Source organism: Acomys minous (assembly GCF_964271855.1).
Source record: "Acomys minous genome assembly, chromosome: 7".
NCBI lineage: Eukaryota > Metazoa > Chordata > Mammalia > Rodentia > Muridae > Acomys > Acomys minous.
In genome coordinates this window covers 4870849-4884471 of record NC_140488.1, presented here as the reverse complement: position 1 = coordinate 4884471, position 13623 = coordinate 4870849, and the positions used below count along the sequence as shown (strand labels likewise).

At 40.8% G+C, this 13623-nt stretch overlaps 1 protein-coding gene and 1 long non-coding RNA gene across 2 annotated transcripts in view; one reads left to right on the top strand and one right to left on the bottom strand.

Annotated features, from left to right (window-relative positions):
• LOC311601317 (uncharacterized protein) overlaps positions 1-13623 on the top strand; it is a 318508-nt gene that overhangs the window by 191799 nt on the left and 113086 nt on the right. The window lies entirely within an intron of this gene.
• LOC311601352 lies at positions 359-2875 on the bottom strand. Its single transcript, XR_014780543.1, has 2 exons — positions 2753-2875; positions 359-989 (listed from the first exon to the last, which is right to left on the bottom strand). It is a non-coding gene; the product is annotated as an uncharacterized lncRNA (long non-coding RNA).

Sequence of the window (13623 nt, the reverse complement as noted above, 5' to 3'; positions counted from 1 at the left end):
GAGTATATAGTCCAAAATGGACTTCTCCTCACTTGGGGAGGACAGTGTGACCACTGTCGGCTCAGTGGAGCCGGGGTGGGATTGTGCTGAGAAGGCAGCTAAGTAAAGGCCCTGTCAGCTCACTCTCACAGTGCAGACTCCAAAGGGAAGGCAACATTGATACATCATTGGCTTGCAGAACATGGCCCACTCCAACCATTGGAGTCTGTAAGTGTAGAAAACAGGCCAATGTGCCAGGAACAGGTACTGCATGAAATGTTTCTCTCTAGAACATAGGCTCTTCATCAGGACATAAGTGTGGGTCTACCAAGTCAGTAATATTCCTAGGATTTCAAAGTCAGCCTCACAGACACAAGACTTGCAGTACAATATAGTGTTTATTAAGCAAAGACATACCCTTTTTTGAACAGATATTACTTCTCAAATTGGTTGTCTGGAATATAGGTTACAAAGTGGCATAGGACCACAGAAGACATATATGAATAAATCAAGATTAAGGCTGGAGATTTGGGGGAAAGGGCATGATGCAACAATATTTGTCTGCATTTCTAGCCTCTGTGGCATTTCTTATTTTGGCAAAAACATTAGTACCCTAGAATTCTGCCCACTGAAGGCAGCTTGCCCCAGCAAAAGCACAGATGTATATACATATACTTGAAAAAGTGTGGGGCAAACAGATGGAAATGAATAGTGGTTATCACACACTAATCTGGATGTAATAGTTTGCTTTTGCAGCTTCCTTTCCATTAAACTCATTATGCTTAAGAAACAACTAAAAACTAAATTTGTGACTAAAGAAAATAACCCACCCACCCTCTCACATCAAGGGACTCTTGTATGCCCCTTTCCCACATAGACCATGGACTTAGGTCTTCTGCCTCATCTTCCCCTTAGGGGTGAGGATTGATGGTGTTCTCTTCAGTCAGAAAATATGAAGAATTATCTTGACCAGGCTGCCTGGTCTCTCTCACGTAATCAGAAGAGGCATGCTGCAAAGAAAAAAAAAGGAGGGAGAGTGGTAAATTGAAATATTCTCTGGTGATTTCAAGCCAGTGAGCCACTGACGAGGATCTTTGCATTATTGGTTTACAAGGTACTAGCAGAGGAGAGAGAGAGAGAGAGAGAGAGAGAGAGAGAGAGAGAGAGAGAGAGAGAGAGAGAGAGAGAGAGCGCTTGGAAAGTTAGGATTCCTGTACTCTTCTTCCTTCCAGATGCCTTTGGCTTAATGGCCATCCTGAGAACCCAAAACTTCCCTTTAGTCTGCAGCATCTGTGTCTGGCCCTCCACTCCCCAGCTTTTGTGAAGTCAGACTTAGCCAAAGTCTCAACTTTAGCCTTGGATTGAAGTCATTTCCACATTTACACAGTGGAAGTAAAGGTGTCAGCTCCCACCAGGAAGTGGAGGAGGATAAGCACAAAGGCAGTGTTACAGGTATTAGTTATAGAACTCTTTTTTAACTGTATTGAAGTGATACAGGACCCAGTAAGTGGAACCAAATGGGGTGAATGAGGAAAATAGATTCAGGAGGAGTTGGGTTTCAAGCAGATAGCTGAAGATCAGGACAGGAGTGAGCAGAAAGGAAAGAGCCCAGTCAGAGTCATATGTCCACAGGATGAAACTCCTGCCCTTCCTACTCTAACTCTTTCCCAATGAGCTATCTGAAACCCTACGTTCACTGCCTGGATGATTAGATCAATTTGCTGACAACTCTGATTCTTAGAGTTCCATTCAAGAACATCATTGTATCGGTAATGACCACGAAAAGGGCTACCTTTTGGAGTCTACTTTGCTAGTGAGCCCGTCAGACCATTTGCCAATTTTAATCTCGGTATGAGATCACAGGGATTCAATTTCTGGTGACTCTGATGGTTCACTTGGTCAAGGCATGTATATGAAAATGTTACACATTTACTTATCTAGAATTTCTAAGCATTTAAAATGAAAATACTTTTGATGTCTTGCTTCTTTGCCAGATTGAATGTTTCTGCTCCTTATAAGGCTAGCTGGGACTTTACATGAAGAGCTAAATCTGCTGGGTTATTTTTATCAGGACCAGTTTTATTCTGCAAGCGTAGCCCCTAAAGATGGTCCCCAAGGTCTGTCTGCCCTGTCTAACATAAGGCAACTCCATAAATAAATGCTAAGTACACTCACTCAGCAAAGGGAATTTTAAGGAAATTTTTCAATATGATGAGACCTATCCAAGGTAGGTTCTAGACTGTATTGCAGTATTGCAAAATGGATAATCTCAGTAAGGAATCTGGATTCAGTGTTGAGCTTGGCACTAAAGTGAGGTGTGGCTGGGGAAGACTGAAAGTCAGACTGTATTTAGGAATCATTTATGCAGCTCAGTCATACAAGGATCCTTGTAGCTGTTACTATTGCAATAAAACCCAATGGTTTTACTCAGCAGTGAGTTCTACCATCACATGTGTGACTTCCTTCACATTGATAATGCTTTCAACTCTGCATATCAAATAGAGAACATATTGCTGGGGCATTCTCCTTATGAAGAAGAGTCCCAGATCAAAAGAAAAAAGCTATAGGGCATTTCAACTCTATCATACAAATTCTCTCTTAGACTGTAGAGCCACAAGTTCACCTATACTAAACAACGTTGGTCTGTAATGTGGCCCATGGCATTATTTCATAACTGCATGAAATTTCCTGAGTCCCCCAGGCCAGGAATTTTTGATTATTGACCTTCAGTTATTTTTGATTTATGACTTTCAGATGATTGAGAAGCACCTACATGTGACAGTGTTGGTGGGTCCTGTGGCCTTGCCGATGAGTACTGTGATTCCGCTGGTGGGTAACCTGCTGTTGCCAATGGCTGACGTGGCACTGTCATTGTTTGATGTGACCTTGTTGATGGTGTTGATGGGTGAGGCCGAAGTAGAGGAGTACAATCAGCAGGATCTCCCCTATGTCTGTAAGAAATTTGGAGCTGTTACACAGGTCAAAGAATGATGGCTAATATGGAGTTCTCCATGTTACCTGTAAAAGCTCATCCAGGTTTATGTTATTGGCTGCTCACAGCAAGTAGCAAACATCTTACATCTACTTCCCTGGTTTTCATGTCCCATGCCTTCTTTCCAGAGAAGCTGAAGAATGGACATGAAACTCGGGAGTTAGTTATGGTCAATAAACACTTCTCTACAAACACCCTGTGCAAAGAGTCTGAACTTGAGGAATAAAGCCAATGATTTCAAGGGTTGGATGGGAAATCTCTGCATTTGAGGCTGTCTTGTCTAAGCCTTCTGTGTGGAAGATCTTCCATTTTATTAATAGATGCTGAGATAGGCACTATACAGGCAGGAACAAGGGAAAAAAGCATTGGCCTCCACCCTTCTCCCCAGTCAGTCTGTCTCTTACCTATTTGTCTGATTTTGTGGATGCTCAGAATTGTCATTTCCATAGGAATTAATGGGGCCTCTCCCCACGTCATTAATAGCAGTCACCATCTACAGAAAACCAACAGCGTTATTGTAAAAAAAAAAAATACAGGGATACCATACATGAACTTATTGACATCTTAGGCTCTGGCTGCTCCTGTACCTGTTCTCGTGGCCGACATGCCCGATTCGCTTGTCCTTGTCCAGTTTGTGGCGGGTTATACAAGCCGCGAAGCATCTCAATACGCTGGGCCAACTCATATATACATTGTTCTCGTTCTCTGTCCTGCAGATATTGACGTGTCAAAAACGAACATGATAGTAACTTTTTATAGACAATTCAAAGACTTTAATCCAGCCGACTGGGACTTAAGTGTAGCACAAAGAATTGAAAGCGAGGAGCTTTTAAAGGCAAAAAAGAAAACCAAAAACAAACAAACAAAAAACACACCCGACAGCTGCAAGGGGGAGCTAAGATAAGCAGTTAGCTGAAGTTGAGGGTTGCATAAGCAGGCAGTTTAACAGAAGATAAGTTAGTTGGGGCATCTTGACCTTAGGTTCCTAGAATAAGACTGGTTAATTTATAAAAGTAACTTGATGTTTGATAAAGCACCCCCCCCCCAGAAATGAAATGTACATTTAAATGAATCCCAAACTAATGGAAGTCTGGTCTCTATATGCAGACAGGGCTATGGGGACTACTGACTGCTTTGGTAGCACACTAGTCACAGACATGCCTCTGAGTCACAGATTTCTGAACATCCAAAACACCTGCACAAGCAATTGTATAGCATTTAGCTTGTATCGAGGTCTCCCTAGCATAGATATGTTTAATTCTCTGGAGCAACTCAACTGCAGTCTATGGGGTAGGCTGAGTTGAATAAACAAAGCCAATCAGACTTCCTATACAAATGAAATGTCCTTTCAGTTATAAACTTAAACTTTCCATACCTCTTCTTCATCAAAGGTTCTGGTTATGGTCAAATCATAGACTTGTGTCCTTATTTGTGGGGTGTTGAGTAGGGCAACCCTTTGCCGCAAAAGTGGATTCTGGAATTGAAAAGATCTCATTGGTTGCATTTGTAAGGACACAAAATTACTTGCAGTTAGTCCATGCCTTTCCTTAATACACTAAACACATATGAACATGGAAAAGGAGCGCTCAACAAGCCCACAGGGAACCTTAGATATCTAGAAGCTAAGATCTGGCTGGGCTCTCCTCAGCTCCTGTACACAGGCAGATTGAAGATCCGCTATTGATTGTTTTAAGAATTTAAGACTGTATCCACACTGAGAGTTTAATTATTCGTATAAATTTCCTTCTAAATAGTTCAAGGAAATTTCACGGTACTCCAAAAATCCATGTAAGGCAAGAAGGCCTTTCAAAAACACGTCCTTTTATATTTAACGAGATGAGAAGAAAGGGGGTGTGATTTGCCTTAGAGAACATCCAACCTGCCTGTTTTTAAGGGTTCAATAGATTTTCTTGTGTGTCTGAAAAGCTAGGACATTACAAACAGTGATATATGTTTTTGAAAAGTAAAGATCGTGCTTTCTATAAAGTAAACCTGAACAAACAGAGTGAATTTAAGCTTAACATTGTTAGAGGTTAAAAAAATGTACTTGAAAGACTTTGAGATGTACCTCAGTTACTCCAGAGGCTGACTGATCTATGTGCACTGTGGGTTCCACTACTGCCACTGGGCGCACATGCTGTGTGATTGTGTTTGGGTTTGTTGAGGCTGTCTCTGCTGCCTTTTGATGTCCTTGGCCTTGGTCTACAATGGTTTCTAGGGTCTTAACATTTTTCTTGTCTTCGGTGTTTTCTGTTATTTGACAGTAATATTCATATGATGAGGAGCTACAAAGTACAATCATTTCATCGATATTCTGTTCCTTAGAATTGGAGGTCTTTGCCTCTTCCAATGATTTATTCTCATCCTCATCACTGCTGCCTTCTTGTTCTGGGGAGGCTTCTTCTTCCTGGCTGTCATTTAAAAGGATCTCTGGAGGCACTTCTAATTCCATGTCCATGTTGTTTGAATCTGTCGTACACTTCTGTCCAGAACCTGAGGAAGGAACAACCATAGAGGAGATTGGGACTAAAACAATAAAATGTGCCATCGTTATATAACAGGACATTGTGGTTTAATCTCATGTTTAAGGATGAGATATGCTTGGAGAGATGGCTCAGAAGATAAGAGCACTGTCTGCTCCTCCCGATGTCCTGAGTTCAATTCTCAGCAACCATATAGTGGCTCACACCCATCTGTACTGTAATTTGATGCCCTCTTCTGCGATGCAGGCATACATGCAGATAAAGCACTCATACATAAAATAAACAAATACAAATCTTTAAAAAAAGGAGATGTGCCAGGTACTAGGAATCATTTACAGGACAGTATTTTTTAAAATTCATTCATATTTGAAAGTTAATGACAAATATATCTGAATTTCTCTGTGCCCATCTCCCATTTTATACTGGTGCTTAAATCCAGCCCAGTTAATAGTAACCTTTCATGGCAACATCCTTTGGGCTCTACCTCATGATGTTGGGTGTCCTCTAATTACTAAAGCTGAAATAAGTCACAAATGACTCTAAGTCTCACAGGCAGGAATTTACGTAAGCAAACTGAAAGTTCCATGCAAAACCTCTGAAAAAATGTCATTAGTAACATTATTCATAATTATCAAAAACTTGAAAGCAATCCAGATGTCCTTCTGCTGATGGAGGGATTAAAATTGGCAATATAGTCATAATGTGGAATAAATGAAAGTGATCCATTGTTTCCTGTGACAAGAAATTTGCTAACTGTACATTTCTAAGAAAAGAAGACAGATGAAAAAGTCCTCACATTGGTAATAAGAATGAAACCAATGTTGTTTTGATTATGTAATGTGTGACAGTAAGGGCATCACAATGGAATGGATAGATTTTTTTTTTTTTTTGCTTTCTTCCATGTTCCCATGTATTGCTCATTCTATTCAAATTATTTTATTTTTGTGACAACATCCATGAATCCCAGGATGGCCTTGAACTCATGGCATAGATAATGGCCATGAACCCCTGACCTTTCTGCCTCTACCTCCTGACTACTGCATTGAAAATTTTCTCTAAGTCCAAAATTAGTTCAAAATGAAAAACATTAACAAAATGTAAGCATCAGGATCAGGCAGAGTGCCCCACCAGATACCTCCCAATTGCTCCATGCAGCTTCAGGATGCACACTTCACAACAATGCTATGGATACAAGCAAATTGATCTTCAATCATTCAGTTAGTTTTATATATTCCATTTTAGTCCTTTTGGAAAATTCTAGTTCCCTGACAGTTTCAGTGCTCAGAGCTTTGACTAAACTTTTCTGCTATCAATCACTTCCAAATCACTTTTGCATCTTAATAGTATATTTGCAATTTTCTGGTTCCAAATGAAAAAATAAAATAAATATCAGTAAGCCATAGCAAGCACTCCAGATGCTGCTAAATTTCAATGTCTCTTGCTGGTTATCTGGCTTTGCTCCTCTGACTGGAAAGGCTAGCTGTGGGATCTTATAAGGATTGTTCCACAGCTGGTTTAACAATAATGAATATAATTCCGCAGAACATCCCTACAAGGTAACTTCAGATAAGTAGGTTAAGTGCAATCACTCTTCATGTAAATGTTAGAAATGGTCACACACACACACACACACACACACACACACATGCACATGCACACACACATGCACACGCACATGCACACACACACGCACACACACACACACACACCTACCTTTGTGCTGTTTTCAAAGAACTATTTGGAAAGGAGATCTGAAACTTACAGAAATAATGGAAGTGGTGCTACTAAAACTATTTGACAGTTAAACCTACATTTGAAACTGAGTAGAAAAGAAAGATGAACCATAATAAGTGAAAATGTCACAATATAACTTATCTGCAATGAGATCCATGTCTCAAGTGTTGCAGGTTTTATACAATGTTATAATTAGGACTTTGTTATAGAAACACATAAAAGAAGCAGCAGTATTTTGGAGGGATTAACCACCTTCACTGCTACTTCCATTACATTGTCCTGGCAACACACATGCCTATAATTCTGTCATCTCTGCACTCAGGAGTCGAGCTAAAGGGCCCGCTCTGACTTCTAGGACAGGGTGAACTATACACAAAAAATTTGCGTCAAAACATCAACAAAACTAAAACAAAAACATGTTGTTGCACTAAGACACTGCAAGGACATAAACAATAAAGTGTTATTTATTCAAAGACAGATCTATCACAATGTTTGCAGTATTAAAATCAAAAGCAAGTGAGTAATACAAATTCAACAGAAAAAAGGAGAGTCTGCACATTTCTAACTGGGGTTTCTAGAAGGTGAAAGATCAGTGATTGCTTGAATCTATGAGAAGATATTTATGTCACTGTATTTTCTATCAACAGTCTATCCCATCCCCAACTAACCTATATTTACCTTTCAGCTATTATCATCTATCTACAATCTATCATCTATCTATCTTGTGTTTATTTTCTATGTATCATTTATACCCCTGCTATCCTGTGTCTAATTTACACCTATGTATGATTGACGATCTACCTATACTGTATCCCTCTCTGATCTATTATTTCATCTATCATCAAAATTTAGCTCTTCTAAGTCTACATTCCATCTAGTATCTTCCATTTATCTACTGTTTACGTTCTATTGATCTTGTATCTGTCATCCATCTGTCTATCACCTACCATCTATATACCCTGTGTCTATCTTCCAAATTTCTGTACTTGGTTATCTAGCCATTCTGTGTTTATATTGAATCTATCTATCATCTATCCTGTAGCTGTTCTGTGTCAATCTATCTACATATACACCTTGTACCTATCCTGTGTTTGTATTTGAATCTAGCCCACAGTTACCTTGTGTCTATGGTCCATCAATGGATCACCTATACTGCAGCTGTTCTGATTCTGTCTTCCATTTATGGATCACCTATCCTATAGCTATCCTGTGGTCTTGTTCCATCTATCAAAACCATCTCTCAGTCTTCTATCCTTTGTATACCCTGTGTCTACTTATATCATATTTCCTCTACCTATAATGTGTCTATATAATATTCCTGTTATTTATCATCTTACTGTCCTGTATCTCTCTAACCATAGATCACAATCCTCTAAGCATCCCATGCCCGTCTTCCATCTATCCCTCAAGCTATCCTGTGCATGTATACCATCCAAGTATCATTTATCATTAGCTACCTTTTATCTCTCATCCACCTCTCTCTCTCCTATCCTCTACCTATTCTGTGTCTATCACCTAATCTCTTTAGATTTATTTATTTCCCATCTCTTCTCTATGATATATCTAGATAACTTTCATTTCTTTCTTTCTTTTATACCTCCATTGTTAAATGTATTGTATATTCTTTAATCTAGTTCTTCCTCTTCTATGGCATATACTTTACCATCTATTGTTTATAATCTATCATACCTCTTATAGTAATGAGCTATAATTTATCACATAGCATTCACCATCCTTCATGTATTTTTTTGTACTGTGTAACTTTTGTGATAAAACTTGTTGGTATTAAACTGGGAACAGGGCTTCTTCAAGACCCAGCTATTCCACTCCTTGGAATATACCCAGAAGATGCTCCACCACACAACAAGAACATTTGCTCAACCATGTTCATAGCAGCTTTATTCTTAATAGCCAGAACCTGGAAACAGCTGAAGTGTCCCTCAGTAGAAGAATGGATAAAAAAAACTGGTACATTTACACTATGGAATACTACTCAGCTATTAAAAACAAGGAATTCCCAAAATTTGTGGACAAATGGATTGAAGTAGAAATGATCATAATGAGTGAGTTAACCCAGAAGCAGAAAGACTCAAATGGTATATACTCACTTATATCTTGACACTAGCCCAATAATATGTCCCATGAAAGCCTTCATTTACCAGGAAAGTGGGACAGAAGGGAGGACATCCTATTGGGACTCTAGGTGAGAGAAGCATGGGAGAATGTGGAAATAGAAGGATCCAGAGGGTCCTAGAAACCTACAAGAAGAGCATTATGATGGGCAGATCTGGGCCCAGGGATCTGGCTCAAAATATGGCACGAGCCAAGGACAATACGTGCAGTGAACTTTGAACCGCTACTCGAATCTAGCCAATGGACAGGACATTCTCCACAGTTGAATGGAGAGTGGGGTCTGACTTTCACATGAACTCTGGTGCCTCATATTTGACTATGCCCCCTGGATGGGGAGGCCTGGTGGCACTCAGAGGAAGGATAGCAGGCTACCAAGAAGAGACTTGATACCCTATGAGCATATACCGGGGGAGGAGGCCCCTCCTCATTCACAGTCATAGGGGAGGGAATAAGGGGAAAATGGGAAGGAGACAGGAATGGGAGGATGCAAGGGATGGGATAACCATTGAGATGTAATATGAATAAATTAATAAAATATATTTTAAAAACATGTTGGTATTTAAAAGTACAGCCAATCTGGCCCCTTTTGCCAGTGTATTCCATGAGATTGTTAACTGTGGTATAAATAGTATTACTCAAGAACAGGAAAGACATTTCATAAGCACCAAGTTAGACAATTAAGCTTAAATAAGGTATATACTTAACTACATAGCTTTAGACTAGACTAAAAATTATATAACTGAAATATGAAATTATGAAATCCACAGTTTACAGTTGGTGAGTTCCTCATCCCTATATCAATGATTGGTACAAGATTAGACAAAAAGATAACTCAGTATTTTGCCCTTACAATAGAGCTCCGAGTCAACCTTACCTTATCACCCACTTGAAGTAAAGTGGTCTTGTGTCTACTGTATCCAGGCAACTCTAGAATCCACACTGATTAGGAGATTGCTGAGAACATAAAAGCCACTGACTATGATTAGTCCTAAGAGGCAGGGCTGTGATTGGTCAAAACACAAGTTTAAATGACTGTGGTTACTGTTAAGAGCAAGGCTGTGATTGGCCTAAAACACAAACTTCAATGACTATGATTTGTTCTCAGAGTCAGTGTTGTCATTTGTTCAAAGATAATCCTTAATGAATGTCATTGGTGGTTAGTGGTGAGGCTGTGATAGGTCTAAAATGTAAGCCCCAATGACAGTGGCTGGTTCTACAAGGCATAGCAGTTAGGCTCAATGAGTCTATAGGGAGATATTCAGCAGTTGCTGCTTTCCTGATTTGATCTTTTAAACATATATCTCTATATGTTATATTTTGATTACTTTTATTTTATTAAATGTTTCCCCTGAATGTATGTATACCATGTGCATGTCTGACACCTATAGAGATCAGAAGAATGTGTTGTACCTCATTGAACTTGAGTTACAAATAGTTGTAAGCCATTATAATGGGTACTGTGAACCAAACTCAGGTCCTGTGCTGGGGCAACAAATGTTCACAACCACAGAACCATTTCTCTCTCCTCCTCGAGTTATATTCTGTTGCCTCTCTGCATAGTACCACACAGAAAAAGACCACTGTCCCAGGACACCAGAAGAGGTCCATAGAGCAGACAAGTCTTTAGGCTAGAAATGTTCCCAGTCTTTGGCTAAGAGCTCTAAAGCGAGCTTGTGTTACTGGCTAAGAAATACCCCCAATTCTTATGCCTATGCAAGACCTATAACACTAGCTGCTGCCAAAGCATGAGATAATTCAATATCCGAGCCTGCCTTGTATTACAAGTCTAACTACAGAGCAGGAGTGGACATTCTCTACTTCCTAGGCTCAGACAATAACTGGAAGGCTCAGTAGGCCAAGAGTCTCAATACCAGAGGCCTGCACAAGAGCTGCCATACTGTAGGGTGTTACCTCCTGTTGCTCAGATTACTCCAGATATTTTCCTTTTTTGTTTTATTTGCTTTAACATGGGATACAGTGTAACCTAGCTGCCCCCTCAACTCACTTTAGGTCCTTAAACTACTGATTCTCCTGCCTCTAGTTCACAAGGACTAGGATTAGAGGCCTCTGCCACCATGTAAGATTCCTCATGGCTTAGATGGAACACACATCATCCATATCACCATCCCAGTATTTTGTGATAAATTTGTGAAGTTTTTTCCCCATTAATCTAGCTGTGGAAAATAAAAAGCCCCAAATCCTGCACAGTAATTTATGAGTAAGAATAAAATACAGAATGGGTCTTTACTTACTAGATATCAAGAATTATTATAAAGCTTCAGTACTCGAGATTGTTGACAACACTGAAGACATGTAAAATATAAGGAAACAAATGTGAAAGACACATAGCTCCAATAAGATCCTTGCCAGGCCTTCCACCTGCTGCCACACTGACCTTTGCGTTCTCAGCATTATCTATAGGGGCTAGAGGCATGGGAGCTCTGTTTATGGCAAAGGAGGGGAAGGACAAGTGGGACCTCAAGAACAAGGCCTTACTCCACCTCTTGGCAGGACCACGTATTACTCTCTGATCTTCAGCAAGTGAATTGGCATCTCTGTGCCTCAGTTTGTTTATCTGCCAAATAGGAACAAGGCTAAAAGTGCCTGCTTCAAAGAGTTGCTCAGAGAGTCAGTGAAGTGATCAGTTAAAGCTGGCCTGGTGTTTACCAGTGAGCTTAAGACACAGTGAGTCTGACTTGCATTCTGTACATTGGGTGCCTCCTCTTTCTTGGAACTAGGGACCATGTATCTTTCGACATCACTGGAATCTGGCACCGGGGCTTGTGGGGTGCTGCTGGAGAGGTCAAGCTCTGGCATATCTGGATATCCAACTGAGTTCAGTCCATTACACTGGACTCCCTTTCTCAGTGGGGTTCTCTTATCCCCTGATCTGGGACCCACAGATCCTCTAAGGAGTATCATGAGCTCTCAGGGAGATTACAACCCCAACCGTTTCCTGATAAGAAACTGTTCAGCAAGCACCTCCAGCCTCCAGCAAATGACCTTTATTATTACCTGGAAGTTCTTCCTCCATCCATAGGATAATTTTGTACTGTGTTTTCCTTCTTGTGAAAGGACCTCATGCTACTGCATGTTAATGAGATACTGTATCACTGCATGTAAATCAAGTGTCCTGGCACATAGTGTATCAGACACCCTCAAACCTCTCCCCACTGCCCAAGGTTTACAAATAAAAGTCAGCTGGCTGACTGGCTGGCTGGCTGGCTCTCTTGTGCTCACGCCATCCTTCTACCATGACCTTCTGAGACTCCATTTATTCTGGGGAAGAATCACCGTTGAATGCCTGGGGCTTGACTGTTGATCAAGGCAGGCACAGTGATGGCAGAGCTGCTACATTGCTGATAGCTAGGTGCTGACTGACCACTGCCGAAGCACCACCAGCCTGTGTCTCACCTGACCTGTCTGCCAGCCAGTTTCAAACATCTACCTGCTTCTTCTGCCTTGCTTGGCACAGCAGCTAGACAAAGGGCTATAACATGTTTGGTATCATCAAGGCCATGTAGAACTCCAAAGTCTCCACTGCCTTCTGACACCAGAGCTAAACTGTAACACTCCATGGAAAACTCAATTTCCTCCTCCCCTGGTAAGACCAGGAAAGTCACGTAGGACATTGGCCTCACCCTAAAGCACTTTAGCATGTCCTGAGAAAACCAGGACCTTTGACCTCAAGGTCCATTCCTTTTCATTCAGGAGCAAGAGGCATCTGGACAGAGCCACTGTCTTATCCACAACAGGTGTTTGCTAAATCTTTTTAGATCAAAAGTTGGATCTGCTTCCTCCCTCAGCAAACCTTGACCACCCTGTCCTCCCTTGTCCCTCAACTTCACCAGCCCTATCTCCTCCTCTTCCTGTTTTTTCTCTCCCTTATGCCTTCTTGCATTTCTGCCTATACCTATTTGCAGCCACATTAATTATTTTCCTGACATGCGTTCATCAAAATCGAACCTCTCTGTGAGTCTTCCTTTCCCAGCCTCACTTCACCTTCAAGTCCTGACCTTTACTCTACAAAAGACTCGTGTTTTCTCTGCAAATTCTTCACCCTCTACACACTAGTCACTGATTAGATTGTAGTCTCAGTTGTGCTCCTTCAGTCCTTTCCATGGTGGCCCTCACCTCACTGCTCCAGACTGTGACTGCATTTGGAGACAAGGTCTTTAATGAGGGAACTGAGGTAGAATGGGTGGGCACTGGTGCAGTGTAACTGCGGTCCCTATTACAGGGGGCAGATAAGACACAGTCATATACAGAGTGTGATCCTGTGAGTGCACTCACTGTAGACCG